The 7,555-nt window shown below is 34.3% G+C and overlaps 1 protein-coding gene across 1 annotated transcript in view; it reads left to right on the top strand.

The window, feature by feature from the left end:
• The first annotated feature begins 204 nt into the window (after positions 1-204).
• LOC111057823 (cardioacceleratory peptide receptor) overlaps positions 205-7,555 on the top strand; it is a 146,767-nt gene continuing 139,416 nt past the window's right edge. Inside the window, exon 1 of the mRNA XM_039433050.1 lies at positions 205-636. The gene's annotated coding sequence lies outside the window, so the exon portion shown is untranslated. The remainder of the gene's footprint in view (positions 637-7,555) is intronic.

The following is a 7,555-nucleotide window of genomic DNA, read 5'->3' as shown; positions in this document are numbered from 1 at the left end:
TATTTTTGTGTGTATTTAAAGAATCGAAGATGAGTCAGTTTGTGAACAGACCTGTGAGTTGTTGCAGGAGAATGAGGCAGAAATGTGAAGGAAGCACCCGAACGCAGACGAATGGTTGGTAGTAGGATGGACAGAGCAGGAAGTGGAGGATGAAGAGGGTGGACACGGCGCAGTCAAAGTTGGGACCAGCAGCGTCGAATATTCGCCAGTAGCGTGCCGTCTCTCGAACCGGCTAGTTCTGGAACCGAGTGGGACCTCACCGCTCCCGTCTGTCGACTCTCGTCGAGTTGCTACGTAAAACTCTGAAAAAGTGGCGTGAATAAATCCTAACTAATCCATTCGACTTCCCCATGTGTCGCAACAGCAAATTGAAAAAAATTTCCACTCTCCCTGTGAAGAAAATAAAATGTTTCTGAAAACGCGAGAAAACTTGGAAAATCGATACCGTGAAAACTTGTAGAAAATCTAACAGTTAGTCAATTCTGTGAAGGTGACATTATTAGGAGTTTGAGAAGTTTCAGAGGAGAGAAGTGAGAAAACTTTCAAAACTGAAATACCTTTTCAAAGTATGAAATATTCTCCCAAATACTATTTTATCTGACGATAAAGTAGTGCTGTGAAGTCTTCTAGAGAAAGGTAATCAATGATTATTATTTCGTTTTTCAGTTTTATGATGAAGTTTTCAGGTTGGAACTCAAGGATACACAATTTAAATGATCAAAGGTTGAAGATTCTTTTCAACTTCATTTTTCGCAAATTTTTATTAATTTTGGAAGGATTTAACCAAAGATCGTATAATTAATTAAGGGTTGTTTGACGTAAAAAGTGGTGTAATCGTCGAGGAAAATTTGTGCATCATAAGTCCATGGAATCAAATGGCATTCATCAATTTATATTTCCTTAATAAAAACATTGAGCGATCACCACCGTGAAATTTTTTTTATCAAATGAGGAGAGCACTATCCAAAAGAGTTTATGATGTGGTGAAATGATAGTATTAAAGATCGATAATCATCACATGAAGGAATAGATCTGAACTTTTGATACTTTCTTGGAGAGACTGCAGTTGAAAAGATAGAAATTTTTCAGGTATTTGTTATTTTCCATAATCATCAAAATGTTATGGATTTAAATCATTTCATTTTCAGATTACTGTTGATAAATAATCATCAAAATGAGATGATTCATTCATAATTTCTTGAGAAAATTGATAGTAATATTCATGATAGAGGATTACCATCAAATTTTTTTCTTCTTTTGAGCTTCAGATACATAATCATCAGAAATTTTTAATGAATTTATGCTTTGATCAGAGCTTCAATTTTTTTCAGTGTAATTTCAGATAATGTTGCTGGTGAGATGTTGTGATATGATGTATAGGTTGTGATATCCATTCAATAATTTTCAAGAACGATATTTCTCAAGGAATGATGCTGTGACGCTTATGAAATGTAAACACTTGCTACGCTCCTGACAAACATAATAAGGACCTTATCATAATGACGTTGTTTTGATAGTGTTCCTTTAATTAACGGCTCATATTGAGTGTTTCCATATCACAGGCGGCCCATCATCCTTTCTTGAGAAAAAACGTTTCTATATTATTCAAATTTCCAATGCACTGCAAAATGTTTAAGCTCTGATCCCCAGCCTAAATTCTTTGAAACTCTTCTGATGGTTATAGATCTGAAGATACACCAATGAATCCTTACAACGTTTCAACTTGAAATATGTCAATCTGGAACTTTTTATTTATTTATTTTTGATACAATTACAAATCATATGAATATGATCGGGATAGAACAACAGGCATAGCCCAAAACTATTCTGTTCCCAAATTTTGATAAATAATAAAATGTCCGAAAAAATAGGTTATGTTCTTACTAAGGAAAGTTAAAGTTCAAAGTTCTTTCAAAAATATATATGAGCTACAGTTTTTGAATTTAGAATGATTAAAATACCAAATTTAACTAATGAAATATTCTATGAATCGTTTCTACCACTAATAATAAAGATTAGCATCCTTATAGGAATTTAAGAATGGATCATTTTGATGGGCCCCTAGGTCCAGCTGAGTTTATTGACAAACGGATTTTAAACGATGTACGCATCTTTCATCGATCAATCACCCGGTTAGATTGTCACAATCTATTCGAACATTGTAGTTGTTGCTGATGGAATGTCAAAGCAAACATTGATTAATGTCGCTGCGTGATCGACGCTATTATTAGTGAACAGATTATCATCACAATAATGCATTATGAGGTATTGTATTGGCCCTTTAGTATAGTGTGCGTCATGTACAAGAATTAAGCTCCGGGAAAATCGGTCTTTGTTATTCGGTTCGTACTTCTTTAGATTGCATTCCGAGATTCACGAGCACCCTAAAATAAACAACAACTGTTATTCGAACAGAAAAGCGAATCGTGATTCCAGACCACGATAACTATCTGTGATGAACTATTAGCAACGAGAAATTTATTCTTTCCGATTGTCGTGGCCAACTCGCAAGAAATTAGCGGGTACTTCATGATGTCTTCGGTCCGATTCAGAACTGATTAAAACCGAGCACTAAGCTTTGTCTGCAATAAATTTGAATGAGTACTCTATCGAGAAAATATTCATCCATTGCTTACCAATCCAAATAAATAATGTAGACTAGATGGGAGATTTCTTCACTTATCCGTTCAACTAAAAAAAAAATGAACCGAATGAACGGATTCATGATAGGACTTCTTTTTTATAGCTTCAATACTCTAAACATATTATCAATACTGTATTTCTATTGAATACTTCAACTTCTGATTTAAAACTTCAATATTCTTCAGAAAATAGATTCAAACTAGTTACCTAGAAGTATTATACCGATTTAGTTTTAAATGGTTCTTCTGTCTTTCATGGTTCAAGCATACGTCTTAGTTTGTATTTAATGTTAATACTTAGTTTTTTTTGCTGTATCCATTCTATTATTAGCCTACAGAAAACAGGAAGAACAATATCAATAGATCAATCATAGAAATATGTCCCGTTTTCTACTAAGACAAGTTACTTACGATTATTATCAATCGTCAATTTCGAAGAAGCTGTTATAAATACTGTATCAGTGGAATATATTCTTCATAGTTTGTTGGAGTTATTCATCCCTGGGACTGGGAGTGAATTTTTCAGTTAGAATGAATGATGATTGATGAAATAAACGTGGTACCTAAAAATCCAGTGGAAATAGGCTACAGTAGAGGTAAAATTTCGTTAGGGCAACAAAAATTAAATAAATCACTTTCCCAATCAAATAGTTGGTAATGATTCCTTGACTTTCTAAAATCTTCAGGCCTCATCTGTGCAACGGTTCGAATTCAATTGGTGAAAAGGATAACATGGTTACTAAACGGTCATTATTCTTATATTGTCTCGTAATCAAAAGTAACGGAGAATTTCTTTCAATGATCCTTTTTTTAAAGCAATTCCTCTCGAAAATATTGTATTCGAATTTTTATTTACTTATCAATCACGTAAAATTATTATACTTATATGAAATGGATTATGCCCAAAACTGTGCATTTTCAAATTTGTACAAAAGTCCAAATCTAAATTTTGTTTGTATCACTTATTCAAATTGAATTCAGGTATAATCTACCATGACGATGATAGTCATAACCATTCATCATTCAGGAATTCTCACCATACATTGAATAATGCTCATTGTAATTTAAAATGGATGAATTTTTTGTTTTGTCAATTATATCAATACATTGATTTGCGACATAGGAACTATAGCACATCGCTCTGAATCCATCCGACATTCAAAGGATGTCCAACACGGAGTGCTATTGACTCAGACTGTCATCCTGTCTCTTGAGTCCAAACAAGATGCGCAGACTTGAATTCAAAGTATCCCACTCGACTCTTCGATTCAATTTCTAGAATTAGATTAGGCGACTATTCGGCGTTGGCTGGGGTTCGTGGTTTGTGGTTGATATCGGACCTGACTGTATTAGCATGAATGTCACGTGCTACCCCATGGAATTCAGCGGATGGATTTCAAATCCCGCCAAATCCAAAACCCCGGGGAATCTACAATCTAGAAATCATTCATCAGCACAACGAAGCTCACGTAATTACGTTTATGAATTGCCGCGATAATTAATTTGATCCGTTGAAATTAATCACGTGTAATTGTTCCAATTAGACAAAGCACTTGAATAAATGTGTACGCTGAGAAATATTATTTGAAATTGAGCAACAGTTGGAATGTGCATGAAACATCCCATAGATCACTGAGTTTGTTGGGATCAGAGTTTTAATTGAATTGCAGGGATTCAAATATAATTTCAAACAGCAATGTTTGCTTTCAGAATCTCATTTGATATTACTATGTGATTCATTTTGATATGAACATCATTGTTATTCTGATCTGTAATATTATTTCTATTCACAACGTTTTGAAATATCGGCTCTCAGGAGCATAAAACTGGATGATTTCAATGGTGATCCTCAGAAAACTATCGTGAAAGGTGTATGTGCCTTGGTATGTGCTAATAGCTTGATTCTTCTTTCAAATTCTATTGCAACTTCCATGTTCTATCATTGTAAAATTCTGTAATTGCTGGAAAGTCTATACCAAACACTCATGCAATTATATACACTCATGCAATGACGATCATCAGGGTAGTTTGCATACTATTTGATGATTGAAACTAATGATTGTTTGTATTATGGTTGTCAGTTCACTAGTCGGAATTAGTCATAAATTCTCAAATGAAGCTGTAGTTGATCTTATTCCATTAACTACTTCATTGTTAAATAAATATGATGCTTCTTTGAAGGTGAATTCTGATTTAATGACAATGGTAAATGATGCTAAAGACGAGAATACATCTCTATTGGAAAAATTGAAGGTAGAAAAGGAAAACAGAACTTTAATGCTAGATGAATCTCTGTCCAATGAGAGAGTGGCAAATAGTGAAATTTGCGCTTTGAAGTTGAGAGTGAATGAGTTGGAGGACCTAGAACTTCAGATGAAGGATGAGCTTAGTTCAAGAGATGCCATCATCAATATTTTGGAAAGAGATGCTCAACTTGCTGCGGATAAAATTGCAAACTTACAGGCAGAACTAAATTTGATAAAAAATTCTGAGAATTGCGAGTCCTCACTTTCGGAATCAGAGTTTGTTATGCCTAAAAATACAGTAAGACCTAGACGTCGTGTTTCCAGTCCCTTAACTCAGACTGAAAATAGATTCTCTGTGCTGGAGGTGGATGAGCCACAGCCCTTGCTGTCGGCCAGGAGAACAAACTCCAGAACTAGGCCTACAAATACAAGGTCTCTGAACGTGCGATTCTTCGCAAGCAGCCAGGGAAGGGACGTCCATAAGCACTTCCACGCTGGAGACCATAAATTCACGGCCATGGTCAAACCGGGAGCGAAATTCAGGGACGTAGCAGAGGAGTCTGGTGAGCTGAGCGACAACGATGTTAGCGTTTTCTTGGCAGGAGGAAACGACATCGCCTGTAATGAGAGGGAGGAGCTTCATGCAGCACTTCGTAGCAAACTACAGGATCTGCAAAACCGACGGGCTAAATATGTGATAGTTTTTTCAGTGCCTCACAGACACGACCTTCCAAAATGGTCTGCTATCAATAAAGAAATTGAGAAAGCCAATGAGGAAAATTTCAATCTGTGTAAACATTTCAAAAACGTTTCTTTTGTAAATATTAGTGATATTGGTAGAAGACTTCACACTAGACATGGTCTGCATCTGAACACCTGGGGAAAGAAATATGTTTGCAGTAAAATAGTAGAAAAAGTAAATAAGATAGCTGATGAGCAGAGATCCATTCCGTCAGTTCTTACAACCCCTTTTTTAGAAATAGGCCAGACACCCCAAAGTTAGTAAATAGTTGCAATCAACCTGTGAATGATGTTTTAAGTTTGAACACTATTAATAATAGATATTTTAAAGACTCATGTAGTTTGAAAATAATACATCAAAATATTGATGGAATAATTAGCAAGGTGACCCTGTTAGATATTCTAGTGGAGGATGAACAGCCTGATATTTTGATATTAACCGAGCACGGGCTGAAAGAACATGAAATTAATTCCCTTCGTATTAATAACATGTCTTTAGTATGTAGCTATAGCAGAGTTGATATGAGGAAGGGAGGAGTAGTCATATATGTTAGTCTTGAATTGTTGAATATTATTAATTATAAATTTACCGTTCTAAATACTTCTGATCTTTGTAAGGTGAAAGATATCGAGATATGTGGCTTTAGTTTCAAGGTTAATGGAAGTTCTTATTCCATTTTAGGTCTGTATCGGTCGCCTAGCGGTGATTCTAGTGTATTTTTTGAAAAGCTTGAAATCTTGTGTGGTCGTTTTTGCAGTCATTTAACTGATAAGGTGATTATTGCTGGTGATTATAATATTAATGTTTTAAAAAGTTCCTCTGAACATAGAAATCTTGTCAGTATTCTTAACCTATTTGATTTGCACTATGTCATTAAAGAACCTACAAGAATATCTAGAATAAGTACAACAGCCATTGACAACATTGTTACTAATATTGATATAGGTTTTTATTCAGTACAAATTCTTCATACACTTTTGTCTGATCATACTGCACAGGTATTTCAAACACATGATTCCATAAAAAGATTCAAGACTAAGAAATTACCCCTTGGCCCTCCAATGTATAATTGCTCAACTGATAATATAATGAAACTGAAAACTTCTTTGGGTGGTGAATCATGGGTTTCAGTTTATAATGCAACAGATGTAAATAACCAGTTTGCGCGATTCCATGAAGTTTTACTATCTCACCTTAATATAAATTGCCCTTTAAAGCGTAGAAGTGATAAGAATCAAAGCAAAAAGAAATTTAGAGGTGAATGGATTACTGATGAAATTATACAAATAAGAAACCTTTTGGAAGTGGCTAAACTCAGAATGAATGATGGTATGAGAATTGATATTGAGCTATTGACAAATATTAAGAAAATGTATGATTATAAAGTTGTTGAAGCAAAAAAGAAATGTTTAAGTGATAGGATTTTAAGAGCAACAAATAAATCAAAGACTACCTGGAAAATCATTAACGAATTCAGAGGTAAAATAAAACAAATACAGCCTAATATAGAGTTAGAAGAAAATGGGAAAACTCTAAATAACTCCAAGCAGATAGCAGATACTTTCAATAGATTTTTCATATCAATGGCTCCCAAAATCAATGCTCCAAAATCAAATCTACAAGTTATTGATGCTCCATCCTTAGACAAATCCAATAATTGTAACAACAGTATTTTCTTGTTTCCAACTAATAGTGTAGAAATTCTCAAGATTATAAAAAGTATCAAAACAAAAAATAGTGTTGGATTTGATAATATTCCAGTTCATGTGATAAAGGAATGTTGTAATGAAATAGCTCTTCCTCTAGTCTTCATAATGAATAATGCTTTTGAAACTGGTATATTTCCAGATCTTCTCAAAGTTGCTAAGGTGAAACCATTGTTCAAGCAAGGTATAAGAACTGACATACATAATTACAGACCCATT

Source organism: Nilaparvata lugens, chromosome 7, assembly GCF_014356525.2.
Source record: "Nilaparvata lugens isolate BPH chromosome 7, ASM1435652v1, whole genome shotgun sequence".
Lineage (NCBI taxonomy): Eukaryota > Metazoa > Arthropoda > Insecta > Hemiptera > Delphacidae > Nilaparvata > Nilaparvata lugens.
Note: the sequence above shows the minus strand (reverse complement) of the source record. Positions and strands in the feature narration are given on the sequence as shown.